At 43.5% G+C, this 22,449-nt stretch overlaps 1 long non-coding RNA gene across 1 annotated transcript in view; it reads right to left on the reverse strand.

Annotated features, from left to right (window-relative positions):
* Positions 1 to 1,813: 1,813 nt before the first annotated feature.
* Positions 1,814 to 22,449, reverse strand: part of LOC132509579 (uncharacterized) — a 69,503-nt gene continuing 48,867 nt past the window's right edge. Inside the window, exons 3-4 of the long non-coding RNA XR_009537064.1 lie at positions 2,614 to 2,787; positions 1,814 to 1,954 (exon numbers count right to left, since the gene is read on the reverse strand). This is a non-coding gene — a long non-coding RNA (uncharacterized LOC132509579). The remainder of the gene's footprint in view (positions 1,955 to 2,613; positions 2,788 to 22,449) is intronic.

Consider the following 22,449-nt stretch of genomic DNA (forward strand, 5'->3'; position numbering starts at 1 on the left):
TTAATTAAATTAGAATGTTGGTTCGTATTTTAAAGTTGCCTATACTATCATTTCATTAGTTATTTATATTGCTTATTTATATGGTGGCTTTATTTTTATTTTAGTGTCTCAATGACATTATCAAGGAGCTAGGTTCTTTCTCTCTTCCTGCTCTTCTACAACATAGATTGGCTGCCACCACCCCAGGTGTCAGCCAACAAAATCCAGTTAAAGAAGGGCTTTTGTTACAATGTCCCCTCCAGAAAATAAATCTTAGCAACCACCCAGCAGTCCTTTGCCTCATACACACACACACACACACACACACACACACACACACACCCCTCACCTCCTGGGTCATAATTTTTCCTAAGTCTGTTCCTAAACCCATTCCTAGCAAGGGAAATTAATGTGATTAAACTTCACCATAACAAAGAAGGTGGGTACCTGAGAAAAACCTGGGATATTTAAAAAGCAAAATGGGGGTAACGGCTATTATATAAACAGCCAACAAGTCCTGGTAATGTACTGAAAGGGATCCCTCTTCTCCCAGGATAAGTACTTTCCCCTTATTCTAAAGTTTGGACCTCAGAGTAAATCTTACAAATACATTTCCCCCAGAAAGATCAGTTGCGGTGCTCTAGCCTGTGTGAGTTGCAATTTGGGGTAACTTATTGAATGCACACGTGCCTAATTAGGGGCTGAGAAGATTCCTTCTGCTCTGCACGTATCCACAGGTTATGACGTTTCATAGGGAATTTAATGGATTACCACATTTAATCTTAAAGAGTACATAATTTGCTAAATCATAACATAAATATACAGTTTTAGGAATTTATCTGCAGCTTGGGCCACAGCCATCTGCTCCCGGAAAAGGAACTATCTGAAAGCAGTAGTTGCCTAGCATTGGTGCTAGGTGCAGAGAGTGAGTTTAGACCAAGAGAACTAACCCCATGGCCAAGGTTGGCTAAGAATTCCTTCCCCCAGCATGGGTTGCACTCCCCGGAATCAGAGAAAGGCTTGATACGGATAGCACTTTGCCTTGAGTACGATCATTCTACTTTCTTCACCAAGTCAAGCCACATATGCCACACAAGTGGGCAAGATTTCAGCTAAAAATTCTAACAACTTGCTGAAGACCAGTTTAGGCAAGTGTGAAAGTATAGAACCCCTGGGAGATTCAGATATAAAGGGAGTTTGTACCAACTCACAGGTTATTCTTTATGGACATCAGAAGCAAGATGAAGAACAGGGTGGTTCAGAAAGCCTAAATCCCCACCCAGATCTTCCTCCTCCATGGAACAAAAGCATTAAGCTGTTGAGGAAAGGGTGGCAAGAACTGCCAAACTTAGAACACAGGCAAAGACCCACTGCAGCAAAGAAAGGAGGGCACAACTCACACTACTGTTCGGAGAGTCTCAGGAAACCATGTGGGCTAAGATCATTAGAAATTCTCTATTTTTGCAGGAGTGGCAGAATCACTGAGTAACCTCCACCAATGAGCCCCAGGAATACAACAGAAGCCTAAGATTGAGGCTTAAGAGGGAAAACCAGAGAATACCCTTTCGCACCTCAATGGGGCCAGTGAGGATCAATTACAAAGATCAACTGTCCATCACACAGAATGGGGCAAGACCATGCAGAACAATGATCTCTGAGGTTCTGGCTCAGAGGGAAAGCCTAAAGCTGAGGGGGTGGCGGGGGGCATGAGAACATGGAGAAAACCTCTGACAACCTGTCCCCATCTCAAGCACAAGGCAAAGCTGGAAGGATTCAAAGCTGGGGGTCCACTGAGGGTAACCAGAGCAACAACAAAACGCACAGCTAGCTCAACCACTGTTAAGATTTTCTCTTTATCTTTGGTGTTCAGCAGTTTGAATATAATGTACTTGGGTGTGGTGTTCTCTGTAGTTGTTTGGCTTGGTATTAATTGAGGTTCTTCAAATATGTATTTGGTCTTCAGCCTTGGAATTTCCTGTGATAAGAGGGATAAAGGTGTCTTTTACTATGTCAGTGAGGTGACTTTTGTAAAGCCCTTAGGTAACTTAGGGATGAGGGCTAGTTGCCAGGGGAACCAATCACATGATTAGAGGGTTAGAATTTTCAGTATCCCCCCACCACCAACAACCTCCGGGAAGGGAACAATGGGCTGGAAGTTGAACCAATTACCAATGGCCAATGATTTAATTATTCATGCCTATGTGCTTCTGCCTATGTAATGAAGCCTCCATAAACCCCCAAAAGGACAGGGTTTGGAGAGCTTCCGGGTTGGTGAACAGGTGGAGATTCTGGGAGAATGGCAGGCCTGGAGAGGTCCTGGGAGCTCCACACCCTTTCCACACGCCTTGCCCTGTGCATCTCTTCCATCTGCCTATTCCTCAGTTACACCCTTTTATAATAAACTGCTCATCTAGTAAGTAAAATGTTTCTCTTAAAATCAATGAGCCACTCTAGCAAATTAATTGAACCCAAGGAGGGGCTCTTGGGAACCCCTGATTTCTAGCCAGTAGGTCAGAAGCACAGATAACCAACTGGCCTTGCAACTTGCATCTGAAGTGGGCGGGAAGGAGGAAGAGGGAGGGAGAGGAGTGTTTGCTGGGCTGCACCCCGCAGGCCTGCAAGGTCGGTACTTACCCAGCTCTAAGAGGAAAGAAAGAGCCTGGAGTCAGAGACAGAGACGTCAGTGGTTTAACGGTTAGAGGGACTTTACACATCTGCAGCAAGGTCCTGGAGCAATATCGCACCGTGGGCTTCCGGCGGCATGCAGGATGTGGCAGAAGTCTTCGCTCCCAGGGGAGAGGGAGGTTCCTAGTTATAGGGAGAATTGACATCGGGTGGGCTCATCGGTTACCAGGGAAACTAGCAAAGGGGCACGAGGCCCCTCCTGGCCCCTTTGATAAGCTAACAGGTGGAGATGTTCTGATCTAAGTATTAGAACAGGGCTTCCCTGGTGGCGCAGTGGTTGAGAGTCCGCCTGCCGATGCAGGGGACACGGGTTCGTGCCCCGGTCCGGGAAGATCCCACATGCCGCGGAGCGGCTGGGCCCGTGAGCCATGGCCGCTGAGCCTGCGCGTCCGGAGCCTGTGCTCCGCAACGGGAGAGGCCGCAGCAGTGAGAGGCCCGCGTACCGCAAAAAAAAAAAAAAAAAAAAAAAAAAAAGATTAGAACAATCACTAGCTGGGGCAGGGGTAAGTACGGTAAGTACGTAGGAAGGTCGGTCACGTGAGTAGAGTATAGGTGAAGCAGGGGAGGTACAGAGAGCAAGACAGCAGCCACCTTGGGAGGCCTGATCAGACAGTCTTGTAGGACTGAACACTTAACTCGTGGAATATGATGCAGTCTCCAAGCAGCTGAATTGAGTTGAATTGTAAGACACGCAGCTGGTGTCCCAAGATTCGCTGGCTGGTGTGGGGAACATCCCCCCACACACATGGAAGTGGTACCAGATCCTGTTTTGAGAGGAAGGGAAATCATCCAAGGCGTCTGCACAAAGGACCTCCTCGACGCAGAAAGAGGGCACCTTGAGAACTTCCCTGAGGCTGTGTGAAAGAATATTATCAAGCCTCGGTGGTGAGTGAAAATGCAGCTCTTTAAGAGAGATGTGTGGTTATTGAAATGTCCTGGCTGCTCACTGGTGAGCCAAACCCCACATCTGGCCCCAGCCATCCTTCCTTTGCCTTAAAAATAATGAAGTGTGGTGCCTTGAGTTAGGGTCGGTATCCCTCAGGGTGCCCGTTATTCTCTGCTCACCCCCTGTATTGCCTGTCTAGCCTCTTAACCACCCACAGACTCACAGTAATGCACACACGCCAGCTCCACCGATACGGAGGCCCCAACCCTCAGTTTCAAAAGGAACAAAAATTAGACCAGCATGGAATAATTTTTTATTGGCTTGTTGGTGGATTTCTTTGGGCTCATCCTTGTTTTTCAGCAACTTCTTTCAACCTGGCTTATAATTATGCAACTACAGTACCTGCTAGAATCACTCAGCCTTCCCAACCCAAACACATTCACCCTTATCCACATGTAATTTATCTGAAACGCCATGTTGGTGTGAGCATTATGCATTACTGCCTAGGCTTCTATTTCCTTCTTAAATAATGAAACACCCTAATGGAAAATATTCCCTCTAAATAAATTTTAATGAACACTTATTTGCCCAAACTGTCCTTTCTCTGAATGGTAGAAATTTAATATGAACCTGAATTATCAGGGGCATTTTGTGATAATGGGCTTTGGGAATAAATCATGCAAAGATGACTTATTTTCCTATATCTTCTAAACTGCAAGTGCTGCGGTAACAACTTCCTCTCAAATGCAAAGTCAGTACCAACATCTTAACTCGCATCTCTACAGGGAAATGTCACATCAGAAATCATGTCAAGGTGTAAGATATTACTGAAGATCGAAGGCAACAAAAAGCCTAATTGTTATAGAAGGCATATATCCCAGACTTTGCCACTACAAATGAAAATGCTTGTGTCTGCTACGTTTTGTTGTTGTTGTTCCATGCACTGAATTGTTTTTCTGAGGAAAGAAAGCAAATAGGAAATACCACCCTGTATCCCGGGCAGGCTAGGAACTTGGGCCTCGTTGTGCTAAGCAAGGATGAGAGCAGGGTCAGACGCAGAATTTGGAGAGGTGCCTTCCAGAGAAGAGCTCCAGCGTCAGTAAGGATTATGAGTCTACGAAGTAGGAAGCCAGATTGGAGGATGACCCCTTAGATTACAGAATGCACACCGTCAATTACTCTTCCAGGATTTCTCTCCATCTGAAATACTGCCAAAGGGAGCCATTGCCATTTCTGAATCGTTTTTATAATAGAAATGACACTGAGAGGACTCATTTATTCAGTTACAAAAAAATTGTATCGCACACCTACTAGAAGCTTCAGAATATTAAAGAACAACAATAAAAGAGAGAGCTTCCATTTTCTTTTTTCTTATTGAAGTCTAATTGCCATATAGCATTGTATCAGTTTCAGGTGTACAACATAATAATTCAACATTTGTATACATGGCAAAATGATCACCTCCATAAATATGGCTAACACGGAGAGTTTCTATTTTCAAAGAGCTCTGTTCTGGGCTGAGGAGCTCACAGTGAAGTCAAAAACACCTCAGTGAGTATCAGTCAGATTCTTTTTTTTAAACCGGAAAAGTGTCAGCTCAATGAGCACCTCCAGGGAACAACGGGGCACAAAAGTCCCACTCTTCCTGTTCCCAGGAGGCTTTGGGCATGGAGGGAAGCGTGGACTCCAGATGCTGAGGGCTGCATCACCCACCAGCCTCCATCCACAAGGTCAATGAACGCCCCGAACACTCTGCATCCTTATCAGTAAAATGGGAAAAGAACGCCCATGTTGTAAAGCAGTTGCGAGGTGCTGACAGACAGTAAACATTTCAGGAACGTTCTCCTAACCTCCTCTCCAATGAGCACTCTCCTGTCACCTCTCCCGCCACCGCATCATAGGACTCCGCCTCCCCCCCCACTCTCCTGGCAGTTTTGTCCAGGGCCAGCTCTGTCCACAGAGATGATCAAATGATTAGGATATGGAATCTCAAAGACGATATGGGAAGTGGAATTATTTAGTCCATGGAGAGAGAAGGTGGACAAAATACTATACAATGCGATTAAGATGATTTTGTAATCAATAACGGTAATATGCCCCCTCCTACTTTATGTACCTGAATCATTAATCCTACTAAAAAAAAACATTAAAATAACATTTATAAAACATTTAAAAGTTACGAAGCACTTTCATATTTACTTTATCATTTGATTTTCAGAACAATCTGGTATTATCAGCAGGACAGAAATTTTACTAATGATTTTTAAAATGAGGAAACTGGGGCTCTGAGGATCTATATGTCTTGACCCAGTCATACAGAACATTGATGGAAAAACAGGACTCACGTAAACCTTTGCTTCCAAATCCTATCTCCTTGTAGCCTGTCATACTGCTTGAATAAATCTCTCTAAAAGAGGACCGGCCTTGACTTATGCCATACCAGTAGGCCTACTCAACAGCTCAATTTAAATGTCATATTGGTAACTCAAGCTAGGTCCAAAACTTTATTCTTGAACCCACCACACACCTTCACTCCTTCAAAGCTTCCTGTCTTCATGCCAGGAAGCCTTGTGTTCATGCCGGAAGCCTTGAGGTTGCCCCTGACAACCTCACCCTAGTGTTCATGCCGGAAGCCTTGAGGTTGCCCCTGACACCTCACCTTCATCCACCTCTTGAATATCTCCTGAATCTGACCCCACCATCCTAGACAAGCCACAATGATCTCTTCCTTCTCACTGCCATGCCCCCTGGAATTCATTCTTGCCCCCCTCTAATGTGATCCCCCAGACACCACCGAAGTCATCTTTTAAAGCCTGGATGTGAAGCCACCCCTTCCCTGCTGAAGTCCTCCGTCTTAGGCCTCTCAGAGCAGAGCCAAGTCCTTCATGAGTGGACCACTGCCAGCTGCTTTGATCTCATGTGCTCTCATTCTCCCTACAACACCAACCCAGGACTCTTTCGGGTCCAGGCAGCACATCTCTGCCCACCTCTGGACCTTTCCACAGGGCACTCTCTCTGGGTGGTGGGTCCTTGCTGCCCACGACACCTGCTTCCCTCCTACTATCCCGTGTGTATTCTTCTAAATGCTTTTTCTCTTCCTGGTTTTTTTCCTCAACTCCTCTTTTACTCCAGGTGGTAGGCAGAACAATGGCCTCTCCACGGATCTACATCCTAATTCCTGAAAGCTGTGAGTATGTTACAGGGCAGAAGAGATCTTGAGATGCAATTAAGTTATGAATCTTGATATGGGAAGATTATCCTGGCTTATCTCACTGGTCCCAAAGAAATCACAAGGGTCGTGATCCAGGAAAAGTAGAAGGCAGGGGAGTCAGAGGAGATATGACTGCAAAAGTGGTGGTTGGAGTGATGTAATTACTGGCTGGGATGTGGGCAACCTCTAGAAGATGGAAAAGGTAAGGAAACAGATTCTCCACTCCAGCCTCCAGGAGAAACACAGCCCTTCCAACACCTTGATTTTAGCCCTGTAAGACCCAGTTCAGACTTCTGACCTTCAGAACCTTAAGATTTTTTTTAAGCTTCCACGCATATTTTGTTACAGCAGCAACGAGAAACTAATACCCCTCTACTCCTACATCCCAGGTCCTCTTAGGCCCCCTCGTCTTGTGTTTGCATAGCATTCTACACTTCTCTTAACTGCAGGTAGTTCTCTTGCAAACAATTTATATGGAATATTTTGTTTACTGTCTGTTCTCCTGGCCAGAGAGTGTGGCATTCCTCACATAACCTGATTTGGCCTCCACTGATTCCCCAGCATCCAGCCCAGGACCTGGCCTAAGAAGTAATTCACGGATTCAAAGAGCAGGAGTCCGAGAGCATTGCTGTGGCAGGGGAAGCAGGATGCATCAATATAATGATGAAAATAAATTGGTTATTTTCAAAGAAAGCGGCAACTGACAGGCAGCGTGTGTTGATAAGGAGGAGAAGGACTGTCTCCCAGGGCTGGCTCACTACCTTTCTAAGTTGACACAGGAGTGGATGCTGCTTGCAGGGGTGGTACAACCTCTCCAGTGAGCTTCTGAGTTTGCATCACAAGGGACTGAGTGGTCAGGTGCCTCTGAGGGACAGAGGACGTGGCATTCTAGGTCCCTCTACTCTGAAAGGGAGTCCTCCACCAGGAAGGAGGGAACCTGGGGCAGGGCTTGGTTTCCACGTGCTCTGGAGTGCAGAGTTATGGGAAACCAGCAGCGTCACCGGGTAGGAAAAGAGGAGTCATTTTTTTAATTTATTTATTTATTTATTTTTGACTGTGTTGGGTCTTCGTTTCTGTGCGAGGGCTTTCTCTAGTTGCGGTGAGTGGGGACCACTCTTCATCGCAGTGCGCGGACCTCTCACTATCGCGGCCTCTCCCGTTGCGGAGCACAGGCTCCAGACGCGCAGGCTCAGTAGCTGTGGCTCACAGGCCTAGTTGCTCCGCGGCATGTGGGATCTTCCCGGACCGGGGCGCAAACCCGTGTTCCCTGCATTGGCAGGCAGATTCTCAACCACTGCGCCACCAGGGAAGCCCAAAGAGGAGTAATTTTAAGTGCCTAACATGTACTCACATTTTATTCCCAAGTGGTAAAACACACACACACACACACACACACACACACACACACGCACACACACACACCTCCCACGAGCAAGCTTATTTACGATGTTTTAGACAATAAGACTTCCCTGTGAGGAAGAACTCCAGTGCGGGGCTTGAGATGATCCCTTCTGAAGTTACACGCATCAAATTCTGGCTCCCTCATTTATAGTGAATGGACCAGAGTTGAATCCCTAAATCTCTCATTTTCCTCATCTGCAAAAGGACTTGTAATGCTCACCTCGTCAGACTGTTCCCACATCCTGAGGATTAAACAAGAACATGCCAGTGAGATGCCTGGCGCACACCACGTGCTCAATAATGGTAGGAATTGTTATCATTATTCCGTGGGGCAGGAGAGATGGACGATGACATTGATTGGTGCTTTTTATAAGCCGTGCACTGTCTCTGGAGCCTTCACCATCACGACCTCGTTGTATCCACACCACACCCGTGTGGTCGAGAGAATCATCCCCACCTTGCAGGTGAGGAATCTGGCTCACAGAGGTGGTGTGATTTGCCCAGAGCCAGACAGAGTGTAAATGGCAGAATGCTTGATCTGGTTCTAGAACCAGACTGGCCTGGCTGGAGGAAAAAACAGTCAAGAGCTCTGTAGGAACACTGCTGGAGAGAATCCTGATGTGAGCATAACATTTCTGGGAAAAGGAAACTGGCAAACCTTACTGTCAACCATCAGAAGGGGATCAACAGGAGGAAAGTAACTCCGGGAAAGCATTTAAAAAAAAATCTTCTTTGAAACAGAGCTGATTTCACTAGACAAACAGAGAGGCAAATTCATGCAATTATCTCTGCATACACGCCTGTCATCTTCTCTCTTGGTAGACAGTATACTTTATTTCTTAAGTAAAGGGGGAAAAAAAGAGGTGTTGTTATTCATACATTAGCAGGCTGAAAAATCTCTCTCCCCCTGCTTCTCTGTTGTAGTCACCGGCACGTGTTAGGATGAATTTTGGGAGTAGGTCAATTAAGGCATCTGTAAAAAGCTAGTAAAAGAAAAATTTCTCGGTGTTTGCTAGTGGGAAGAATACCATCAATTGCTTCCCGATTTGGGTGAGAAGGAAACTAAGGGTCTCTCCCTCAGTGGAAGTGAACTCTTTGCTCCAACCATATGTGCCTGGAAAGTAGGAGCATTAACTCATGGGGGCAGACATGCATCAACATGACCTCCCACTGCCCACACACCTACCACCTGGACAACCGGCTCCTCTTCCCAAGGCCCATCTGGGTTCTGTATCCCCAAGGAGGTGAAGGCTAGCCCTCGCTGTCTGCTTGCTAAGCCTCTCTGGGGACTGATGGGGCGAGTGTGTGTTGTGGGGCTAGAAGGGTCCAGGCATCTGCTGGCCAGATGGCATGGTCCTAGCTTTCACGTGACTGTGTCTGCCCACCGCAAACTGGGCTACGAACACATATTGGTTCACAGTCCTGAACTCTGTTTCCTTCCAGTCCCCCCTCTGGTGGAGCCCCAGCGTAGTGAACACCCTTCTTCCAAATTCACAGAAGCCCTTGGACATACTTCTTGCTATATTTGCAACTGTACGAAAACAGACTTTTGTACATTCAGAAATATTAACCTACTGGGATACTCAGTCCTGGGGCTCCTCAGGGAACCCAATGGGAGTCAGAGTGGCTGGTCGATTCTGTGGTCCCCCAATTTCCTCCTTTGCCAGGCCTGTCCCACAGGTGCGCTGAGCCCAGAAGACATTGTGAGCACTGGTCTATGCCTTCCCTCCATGGAGACCCAGGGCACAGCTGGATCACGAGGCCAGAGAGAAAGGACTTATGTGAAGCCATCCTGGTGACCCAGGGGAAGGATCAGAAATCAAAATCTACCATGGGAAGCAGTGAAGCAAAGGGTAAAAAGAAGTAAGTGATAAACCAATTGTACAGTAGGCTCTCATTGTTATTGAAACAATAAACTGTATAAATGTTATATTCATATATCTTGAAAGAACACCATAAAGAAATATAGCAAAATACAAAATTTTGAGCTTCTTCCCCTGCCCCAACCGCTAGGAAAACAGGTGACATTTATTTATTGATTTACATATGTATGTATTGTATGTATGTATTTATTTCTGTTTGTGACACAGACCTATTTTTTCCCCAAATTTCCTACATTAAGCATGTACTTTTGTCATAATGACAAGAAAGCTACTGTTTAAAAAAATTAACAAATGATCCACACCGGCCTATGAGCTTGAAGGGAAAACCATTGATGGAGACAAACAGAGTCATTCTCCAAGCTTCCCTGTAACCAAGAAACTGGAGGTTTAAAATGCTCACATCAGCAAACATGTAGTCATTAGCCTATAAATTTTTTAAAGACGTGGATGTAAGTGACCACCTTTGTACAGAGCAGACTAAACAGAGGCAGCTTCCTCTTACCCCTGATTTAGTTCCTCACCCTCACGGGGCAGGGCGGCTCTCCTTTGACCATCTCCATCCTCTCCTGGAGGTTCAGGGTCCAGGAAGCTACACACCAAGGTCAACAGCAAAGAAGTGAGATGGGTCTGATGCGAGACAAAGCTCAGGGCTACAGTGTGGAGAAAGCAAACGAGACTGCAATCCCAGCTCAGCAACCACCGAGCTGGCAAATCTTTGGACAAGTTATTGATTGTCTCCTGGACTCATGTTCCTCATAGGTACCAGGGTCCTCTCTTTTGTCTCCAAGGAACTTCTGCGGAAGTTTCACAGAACACTGATTACTCCTCAGAAGAGGAACTGGGAAAAACGACAAACGTGAATCAGAAAAACAAACCAACCACCTTAGCTCAGTAAACATGGAATGGAAGTAAAGTGTGTTTACCTTTACTTTTGCTTAAAATGAAAGAAAACCAGGACACCTGGCCCTCACGCACGCCTCAGATACTATGGTACAACTGTACAATAATTATACAAGTGATCTGATGTTTCAAAGTAATGCCAGAATGCCAGAATCGTCTAAGCCTCTATTGTCCAATATGGTAGCCACTAACCACTTGTGGCTATTAAAATGGGGCTAGTCCAAACTGAGGGGTGCGGTAAACATAAAAAACACCCTAGATTTCAAAACTTTAGCACGAAGAAATGGTAACGTATCTCACTCACATATTGCATTAATTATACATTGACCTCAAAATATTTTGAGAGAAGAAATCAAATTATTAAAATTAATTTCACCTGTTACTTTTTACTTTTCTTTTAGTGTATCTTATAAGATAATTTAAAATTACTTACATGGCCGGCACTATATTTCTACCAGACAGTGCTGATCTAGATGAAAGGTTTTCTTTCTGGGGATAGGTCCTACCTGCCTGCCCTTCCAGCCACCACGTGGCATGATGAGAGAGCTATGTGAAGGGCACTGTACTGGGTTATGGCGGCTGTGATCTGAGCCACTGTTTCTTCTTCCCTCCTTCTTCCTCTTCTTCCTTGCTCTCTCCTCTTTTTCCCTTTTTTGTAACGTCACCTATGCTATTGGCCTGCCATTGCTAAGCTCTAATAGGAGTGAGGTGTCAGTCAGATAATTAGCTGCCATTACACTTCACTCATCATTAGCAACTGATTTACTGGGAAAGCTCCACTCTGGGTAAAATCATTACCTGCCAGCGAGATGTCACTTGTAGGGACAGGTCTTGCCTGCCCAGAATACTTCCAATGTTCTTTAAGTAACAGCGCTCTGATTTTTCCTTGCAAAACTGATCAATGCCTTTCATTGTGTCAATCATAGTGCCCTACACTCTTCCCCTCCTCACTGGACATTCAGGACAATTTGACTCCACTTCCCAGAACTTGAGCCTCAAGAGAAATGACGCACCATGGGAATGAAGGTGGATCTAAGCCATCGCTATATATTCTCATTTGTCTCCAAAGAAGAATGACCAATCGCACCTGCTACTGGACTCTTAGAGCTGCCTTGACACTGTGCCTGACTGATTTTCAATTCTCCCTTCAATCTGTTGAGCTAACCAGTCATCTTCCTGGTTATAACTGGTTTTAACCTGGTTATAACGAAATAACTTTCTTTTGCATGTAAGCTACGGGGAGTCATTTTTCATTCGTTGCGGCCACAGCCCTCTATGTCACTATTCTGATTCAGCAACTGTAAAACGTATGTAGGGATCTGGCTGTAAATATTAGTATCAACCGTAGAAGCACAGAATAAAGAGATAAAATGGTTGAAATTCAGCCATCAGCTTTGTCTTTGTAAGAAACTACAACTGGGGACAACTGAGGGGAACCTACTGTAGAGCACAGGGAACTCTACTTAATGCACTGTGGTGTCCTAAACGGGAGGGAATTCCAAAAGGGAGGGGATATATGTATAAGTATGGCTGATTCATTTTGCTGTGCAGTAGAAGCTTACACAACATTGTAAAGCAACTATACTCCAATCAAAATTAATTAAAAAAAAAAAAAAAGAAACTACAATTGGGGAATTCCCTGGCAGTACAGTGGTCAGGACTCTGCGCTTTCACTGCCGAGGGCCGGCCTGGGTTTGATCCCTGGTCAGGGAACTAAGATCCTGCAAGCTTCGTGGTGTGGCAAAAAAAAAGAAAATGAAAAAAGAAAAAAAAGAAAAAGGAACAACTACAATTGACCTGGTTCCCAGCTAGCTCAGTTAAACACAGAGCTGAAATTTACCACTACCTTGAAGATCTTACCTCCATGCCAGAGGGCTGAGCTCTGGGAAAAAGGAGTTAAGAGGAAGCAGATGGCCTGGATTTCTCTAAGCTTTCACTTTTTAAACACTACTACAGTGAGTTCTCACTCAAGCTGTCCCATAGGAAATCAAGTTTTGATGTTGTGTCTAATATCTCTGAGTTATCTTCAAAGTACACCTTAAATTTTGTCCTCAAAGATGCATCTATTCTCAGCGACATGTAAAAGAATGAAATTAGAACACTCCCTAACACCATACACAAAAATAAACTCCAAATGGATTAAAGACCTAAATGGAAGGCCAGACGCTATAAAACTGTTACAGGAAAATATAGGAAGAACACTCTATGACATAAATCACAGCAAGATCCTTTTGACCCACCTCCTAGAGAAATGGAAGTAAAAACAAAATAAACAAATGGGACCTAATGGAACTTAAAAGCTTTTGCACGGCAAAGGAAACCACAAACAAGATGAAAAGCCAACCCTCAGAATGGGAGAAAATATTTGCAAACGAAGCAACGGACAAAGGATTAATCTCCAAAATATACAAGCAGCTCACGCAGCTCAATATCAAAAAAAACAAACAACCCAATCCAAAAATGGGCAGAAGACCTAAACAGACATTTCTCAAAAGAAGATATACAGATGGCCAACAAACACATGAAAGAATGCTCAACATCATTAATCATTAGAGAAATGCAAATCAAAACTACAGTGAGGGGCTTCCCTGGTGGCACAGTGGTTGAGAGTCCGCCTGCCGATGCAGGGGACACGGGTTCGTGCCCCGGCCCAGGAAGATCCCACATGCCGCGGAGCGGCTGGGCCTGTGAGCCATGGCCGCTGAGCCTGCGCATCCGGAGCCTGTGCTCCGCAATGGGAGAGGCCACAACAGTGAGAGGCCCGCACACCGCAAAAAAGCAAAACAAACAAAAAAAAACTACAGTGAGGTATCACCTCACACCAGTCAGAATGGCCATCACTGAAAAACTCTACCAACAATAAATGCTGGAGGGGGTGTGGAGAAGAGGGAACCCTCTTGCACTGCTGGTGGGAATGTAAATTGATACAGCCACTATGGAGAACAGTATGGAGGTTCCTCAAAAAACTAAAAATAGAACTACCATACAGCCTAGCAATCCCACTACTGGGCATATTCCCTGAGAAAACCATAATTCAAAAAGAGTCATGTACCACAATGTTCATTGCAACTGTATTTACAATAGCCAGGACAGGGAAGCAACCTAAGTGTCCATCGACAGATGAACGGATAAAGAAGATGTGGCACATATATACAATGGAATATTACTGAGCCATAAAAAGAAATGAAACTGAGTTATTTGTAGTGAGGTGGATGGACCTAGAGTCTGTCATACAGAGTGAAGTAAGTCAGAAAAAGAAAAACAAATACCATATGCTAACACATATATATGGAATCTAAAAAAAAAAAAAAAAAGTTTCTGAAGAACCTAGGGGCAGGACAGGAATAAAGACGCAGCCGTAGAGAATGGACTTGAGGACACGGAGAGGGGGAAGGGTAAGCTGGGACGAAGTGAGAGAGTGGCATGGACATATATACACTACCAAATATAAAATAGATAGCTAGTGGGAAGCAGCCACATAGCACAGGGAGATCAGCTAGGTGCTTTGTTTCCACCTAGAGGGATGGGATAGGGAGGGTGGGAGGGAGACACAAGAGGGAGGGGATATGGGGATATATGTATACATATAGCTGAATCACTTTGTTATACAGCAGAGACTAACACACCATTGTAAAGCAATTATATGCCAATAAAGATGTTTAAAAAAAAAGATTCTCTTGTGACATATAAATGCAACTTCAATTACTTTTGTTATTTAGGCAGAATCCTGGTGGTTTCACCTGTTAATTGAGGTAAAGGAGGGCTTTCTTTCCTCCCAAAGGATGGCCAACTTTCCTCTTATTTGAGAGTTTTAAAGACTTGGTCATTGTCTCTCACTAATTCTAATTGTTACTCAATATACGTATCTCTAGCATTTTATTTCATCAAGGGAAGAGAAGAGGACGATACATAAAACTTAATGGAAGTTTTGCAGCTGCAAGCACTGAATCTACTATTCCTAAAATGCTTTGCATCTGCAAAGTAAGTTAACAAAAAATTGGTTGTTTCTTTATGAACTCTATACCTGTAAGTTCTGTATTTATTAAAAAGGTTAGTGCCAGCCAGGGACAAAGGAGTAGGGGTAAATATAAATCCCTTGATGTGTGTAACCAAGAGACTGAAGTAATATTCACTTACACACAATTGTTTATTGACTGCACACAAACTTTCAGGCACTGAAGTAGGGATTTCACTTGTTTTTCACAACAACCCTGAAGGTTACATATCAATTACCCAATTTTAGAACTGAGAAGGCTGAAAACCAAAATAATTAAGTCATCTGACTAAGGTCACTCAGCTAAGAAATGGCAAAGCAAGGTGTCACACCCCAGGAGGGGCAGCCAAGATGGTGGAGTAGGAAGATGCTGAGCTCACCCCCTCCCACGGCTGACCAAAGTAATAGCTATTTACAGAACAACTACTGATGAGAAGACTAGCATAAAAGATCTTCTATCGCTAAAGATATAAAAAAGGAACCACAACAAGATGGGTAGGAGGAGTGTGATGTGATATAGTCAAGACCTACACCCCCAGGTGGACAACCCACAAACAGAGAGGAGCACTAACATCCAAAATACACAAAGAACTGGGTTTTTAAAAAAACCCAATTGAAAAATGGGATGGACCCAAAATAGACATTTTTTCATAGGAGACATACAGATGGCCAATAGGCATATGAAAAGATGCTCAACGTCACTAAGAATCAGGGAACTGCAAGTCAAAACCACGATGAGATATCACCTCACACCTATCAGAATGGCTGTCATCAAAAAGACAACAGATAGCACGTGTTGACGAGAATGTGGAAAAGGAGGAACCCTCACGCACTGTTGATGGGAATGTACATTGGTACAGCCACTATGAAAAACAGTGTGGAGATTCCTCAAAAAATTAAAAAGAGAACTACCATATGATCCAGCAATTCCACTCCAGGGTATTTATCTGAAGAAAATGAAAACACTAATTGAAAAAATATATACACACCCATTGGTTCATTGCAGCATTATTTACAATAGCCAAGATATTCAAGCAACCTAAGTGCCCATTGATAAATTAATGGATAAAGAAGATGTGATACACACACACACACACACCGAATATTACTCAGCCATAAAAAGAATGAAATCTGGCCATCTGTGACAACATGGGTGGACTTAGAGGGTGTTATGCTTAGTGAAATAAGTCAGAAAGAGAAAGACAAATACTGCGTGACTTCACTTATATGTGGAATCTGAAAAACAAAACAGATGAACAAACACAACAAAAACAGAGTCATAGATGCAGAGAACAAACAGGTGGTTGCCAGAGGACAGGGTAGTGAGGGGAGGAGAGAGACAGGTGAAGGGGATCAAGAGGTGTAAACTACCAGTTACAAAATAAAGGTCACAGTATGAAATGTACAGTGCGGGGAATATAGTCAATGATCATGTGATGTCTTTGTATGGTGACAGATGGTAACTAGGCTTATCATGGCGAACGTTTTGAAATGTATAATAACATGGAATCACTGTCCTGTTCACCAGGAAGTGTTCAAAACTTTGTAGGTCAATGTACTTCCAAAACAAACAAACAAACTCATGGAAAAAGAGATCAGATTTGAGGTTAACAGAGGCAGGGGGATGGGGGAAGGGATAATTAGATGAAGGCATTCTAAAGGCACAAACTTCTAGTCATAAGATAAATAAGTACTAGGGATGTAATATACAACATGATGAATGTAATTAACACTACTGTATATTACGTATGAAAATTAAGAGAGTAAATCCGAAGACTTCTCCTCAAGGAAAAATAATTTTTTTCTCTTTCCCTAATTTTGTATCTATATGAGGTGATGGATGTTCACTGAACTTACTGTGGTAATCATTTCATGACATATGTAAGTCAAATAATTATGCTATACACCTTAAAACATATACAGTGATATATGTCAATTGTATCACAATAAAATTGGAAAAAACATTTTTAAGGTTTTAAACTCCAGTGATATCTAATTTCAAACCTAATTCCTTCCATCAGATCTTCCTGTTTCATTGCTATTGTTGTTGCTGTTGAATAAAATTCATTTTAGTAAAAAACTAGAACTCAACTCTGAACTAACATAACCGGTTTCTTATGTTAGCCCTTAAATAAGATGTGAAATAAGACTTAAAGAAACAGACCCCTCATCGAGGATGGATACACGGAACCAGCAAGTGGTATTTTAGGCACCACTCTTTAAACTTAGCTCTGGTGCCCACCCATCAGACTGAAGCTGTCTGATGTTAGAAATTCATTGTCTTTTATCTGCCACAGACTCCATAGACTGCATATTCTCCCAGGTCCTACTGCTTGAAGTTTCTGGATCCAGGGACACTGCCCGCTTCGGGCATTCTGTGACTTGTTAGCTGTCCTTCCTCACAGGTAACATCTGAACGTACTTTGCCTCTCCCTGAGGTAAGCTGAAATTGAAAGAATCTGATTAATTCTACAGGTTAGCACCCTCCCCCAAACCTGCAGTCCCAAGTTCCTAAACGTCTCACATCTAGATCCCATCCTTCTAAATAAGTATTTTAGCAGCTGCATAACTTTATTATTCTCTAACTCTCCATCCAGGATAAACCGCTTCTCAAAGGAGCTGTACTCACTCGTGACTTTCAACAAAACACCTAAAATAATTTAAAATACAAGATAAGGTGATACCATTATTTTCTTTAAAAAAAGTCATGGATGGGTTTATCCTATTACAGTATGTGGTTGTTTCCTAATAAAGTCACCACTGGGTTTATCAGCTCCAAGGCTGGGTGTTTCTGGTTCCACCTGCTGTTTCAACATCTCTCTCTGAGGTTAGTTTATGTTATTGTATTTGAGGCTATCCCACAGAGATGGCAATCACTGCCCACCAAGTCCACTCCCAGATGTTAGGGAAGCATCTTTTCTACAATTCTTGATTACAGGAGGGGAAGAGGCAGCCGAATTCATTTCCTTCTCACAACTTTCACATGGCCCTCTCCACCCTCAAGCTAGTGTCAAACCTGCATCTACTTCTTGTCTTGAGTGTTGGGCCCTTAGAGTGAGAGAGAGAGAGAAGGGAAGGAGAGGGAGGGAGAGAGACTGAATGAAAAACAGATTTCACAGAAAAGTCTGTGCATAATCTTGGAGGGAAATAGGGGAAGGCAAAAAATAAAAAGGATTGAGTCAAAGAGTAGGATAACTGATCTTCATCAATGATATTCTCTCTGCTTCTGAACATTTATTTTTTTATGTTTTTGGACAATAAAGAAATATTTCCTGAAACAACAAAATAGATATTATACTCTGCCCCACTGTACTCTTCCATATGTATTCCAATTCTATATGTCTGATAAAATTGAAAATTTAAATGTTTCCAAAGGAAGCACTGATCGGGACTTCCCTGGCGGTCCAGTGGTTAAGACGCCGTGCTTCCAATGCAGGGGGCGCAGGTTTGGTCCCTGGTGGGGGAACTAAGATCCCCCATGCTGCACGGCCAAAAAAAAAAAAAAAAGAAAGAAAGAAAGAAAAACAAGGAAGCACTGATCACTACTCTGAAATATCAAGCACAGAACACCTATACCCCCGTGGCTAGACGTGCCATTTAAAATCACTCAGCAAACATTTCCAAAAGCCAAATGAATCTGGCCCCAAACACATCTGAGTCTAACTGGAAAATAAACACTCGCCTGGCTATTGAGAAGAAGGTACATAGAAACCCTACGGTTCCATGGAAGGAAAACTGAGGTCATCCTACAATGGAGGCCAGCAGTGGGTAGCGTATGTTCTGGAAAATTTCTAATCCAAATAATCCCCTACCCTTTTTGCTTCATGGATAGTAAATGAAGATGACTCTCTGCATCCAATCCTGGCTCCTGCGGTTGCTAGCTTTGTGACCTTGGGGAGGACGTTTCACTTCTCTATCAATTCATTTCATCAGCTATAAAAATGGGCGCAATTATATTTGCCTCGTAGGACCATCGTAAGGATTGAGCAAGGTCGTGTGTATGAATGAGCTCACTTAGTCCCTGGCATGATAGGTGATTAAGGAACATTAGATTTTTTTGTAACATTAGATTTTTTTTCTCATAATTTGAGACTAACACTTCTGTTTGAAAAGAGCCCTGATTTTAACTACAAATATCATTGCAGCCAACTTGTGGGTTGGGGTGAGAGCTTGGATGAGAACGCCAATCAGACTTCTCATCACATACTCATCAGCTTTGCAAAACCGGCAACCTGTCAGATGTGGAATTTTAAGTTCCCGAGACTCAAAAGCGGAGAGTTGTTTTTACCTCAATGGATTGTGTGAGTGGAAAACAAACTTTGTAAAACACCTGGTCCTGCAGAGCGTTGGCACACGGCACATGGGTGTGTGGGTGTATCCTGTTCAAGAGACTGTTGTCAGCCACCGAGTCATGAGGATATTCTCCTAAATGATATTCTAGAACCGTTCTTGTTTTACGTCTCATGTTTAGGTCTACTGGCCACCTGGAATTGATTTTTGTTCTACGGTATGAGAAAGGGAATTTATAATAACTATTTATTATAAGATAAAGCCGGTGAGGATACTCAAGACCAGCTTATTCTTCAGTAGACTCTTCTTGATTCATGACCTTGATCCTCCAGAATTACTGGGGTTCCACCACAATCCTCCAGAATTACTGTGGGGTTCCACCACAATCTATCTTCCTTTCTCCTTGCAGCCTGTATCAACTCTCTTTCCTACTCTTCAAGCCAGTTTCCTATATAAGCAGACACATCTAGTTAGGGAAAGAGATTGCCTGTCTTCTGAAAGCCTGCATTCTTCCTAAAGGATGGTCTTGGAAAATCTCTAAAAGGCTGGAGTGCAGGTGGAGAATCGCAGCGGGAAGAGCCAGGGCGCACCCCAGCCCATCTTCCTAATCTTCCGTTTATATCAGCTTGGCAGGGAAGGTGACTGGAATGACGACTGAGACACCAAGAGACAGCTTAGAGACTTCTGTGAGGATCTGGCAACTGGACAAGTTCCACAGATCAACCTCCCATCACACCAGCGTGAGCATGCAGGGGAGAAAGGGCAATACAAAGAGGAAACTGCGGTCCAAACTTAGATGGTGCCCACTTGACACTCTCACCGGAGCCTTCACCTGTTCACGTGCTTAAAGAAACGAGGAGTGCTTGCGCCCCCTGCAGGTCGCAAGGGGCGTCCCTGGTACCCAGGAGGTCATCAGTGATTCTGCGAGCTTCAGGGTGCACAGCTTACAGGGGGCTCTCCATCATCCCCGAAAATTAAAAAAAAAAAAATAGCATTCTCACAGCTGAGCAGCTGCCGATAATGTTCATTGAAAACAACTAAAGCAGCCTGTGTGTTGTCAAAGAGCTGCATGGCACCTGAAAAACTAGCATTCTCATATTTTGGGGGGGGGGGGAGGAAAAAGAAAAAGGAACGCTTCTATCTCAAAAGACACAGATTTTCCCAATTCTGAGAATGTGAATTACAGCCAACTCACGAAGTCCTTTGAAATTAACAGGTTATATTGGAAGAACTGCCACAGCCTTATCTAAAAGTAAGCAAGAAAAGCCCCACTATGATGAAAAAGTAAAACAAACTTCTAAAACATGCCATGGCCTGAGACGAAGAAAAATTAAGGTGTTTGCATAATAATGTCCCAGAAGAAGCCCATCATATATTTCTGTGAGGAACTTGGTTAGGGGACCAACAAGTCACATTTTCTTGTGTGGCAGAACACATAACATGAGGATTTTAGAGTTGTGGGTGGCCAGGATATTTATGAAGATGCAGGAAAAGTTCCGGTCTAAGAAATAAGATGAATGAATATGTACAGAGAGAAGCATAAGCAGGGGCAGGAGATGGACAGAGAAAGAGATCTCAGGATCTTTCCAGGTTTGGATTCCGTCACACTTGAAGTCCAGCTCCTTCCCATCCTATGTGCCATGAGGTACACCTGAACTGATTTTGTAGCCACTTTTTGAATGAGCTGCCTCGAGGTGGGCTCTCTTACTTTCAATCCAGAATCCTAACAACTGCAGCAAGTGTTAGGAGATGGGCCAGTGAATAGGGAGGCTGTTTGCGAGGCAGAGGGCTGTGACACAACACACGACATCACTGACAAAACTCACTCTGTTCCAGGGGTGCTGACATCCCGCATAAAGTTCTTGAATATCAGGTTATACAACAGAGAAACACATCACATTGGATGTGTTCTGTCTGCAAAGGAGATGGAGGGTAGACTTGAGCGGGCATCTCAAAGCAGCTAGGATGTGTGATTTAACTATTCCATGGCACTAAGGAAGGCCATGTAACCTGGAGCTGGCAGGAAAGTCCCACTTTAAAATACTCTGCTAACATCCGCCTTGACATTGCCACAATCCTCCCTTAAGAATTTATGCTCATCCTTACTCAGGAAAGTCCAGCTAAATCAGTTTCCCAGATTCATTCTTTCCAGTGGTCCAGTGATGAGCAGAAGATTTTAGTACACGCATCACAGGGCCAAAGAGACAATCACTTTTCATCTGCATTCATGAAGCCCTAACGAGGCTGACATCAAGCACCAATGTTGTGAATTCCGTGTAGTAGAAATACATTTTTTTAAATCACTTACATTTTTCTAATTATATGACCTTTAGCAAATTGCTTAAACTCTCTGGGCTTCTGTATACTTTTCTGTAAAACAGCTTTAATATGCATTTCTTCATATGATTATTGTGAATATTAAATAAGTTTACTAATACAAAGTGCTTAGTATAGTACCTGGCCCATGATAAATGCTGAATAAATATACGTTATTATTATTACTAGAAGTACCTGGCTGCCTCCACTGATTCGATTTCAGTGGCAGGTGAACTTTGCCTCATCCAAAACTATTTCAGACACCACTCAGGCCATCAGAGGTTCATCACTTTGGGTTGTCAAATAATCTCTACTGTAACGCAAGAAAATTCTAGTAGGAAATATGAAATACAACCTAATGGTCAGTCATTCAAGCCTTTTATAAAATAGTTTTCCAAGTGGATTATTTCCTCCTAATATGTTTTAATGAAAAGAAGAATGAGATTAACCATCAGACTCTTGAAAGAGGTAAAGATCTGGAGGACTGACATGGGGGTGGGCTGGTATCAAAGTGCTCCGTAAGTCTCTATACTCACCAGGCAGAGAACTGATCTCCTGATATAACAGATACTCAGAGCTTCAGACTTTTAGGAACAGGTGCCTCCTTACCAGGTACATGGATTTTTTCTGCCATCTACTGGTCATTTTTTAGGACAACAGCCTTTATGACCGCATAAAAGGCATTCCACCCTGGACAATTTTAAGTACCTCACATAAGTGGAATCATAATTTCACAGGTGTACATATATGTCCAAACACATCAAATTTAATGTACATTAAATATGTGCAGGTTTTGCATATCAATTATAGTTTAATAAAGCCATTAAAAAAGAAGAAGAAGAAGAACTCACTGGTTCCCAGGCATCTTTTCCAGCTTAATACTTTCCAGGAGCTGCCCCTGAGA

Source organism: Lagenorhynchus albirostris, chromosome 19 (assembly GCF_949774975.1).
Source record: "Lagenorhynchus albirostris chromosome 19, mLagAlb1.1, whole genome shotgun sequence".
NCBI classification, from domain to species: domain Eukaryota; kingdom Metazoa; phylum Chordata; class Mammalia; order Artiodactyla; family Delphinidae; genus Lagenorhynchus; species Lagenorhynchus albirostris.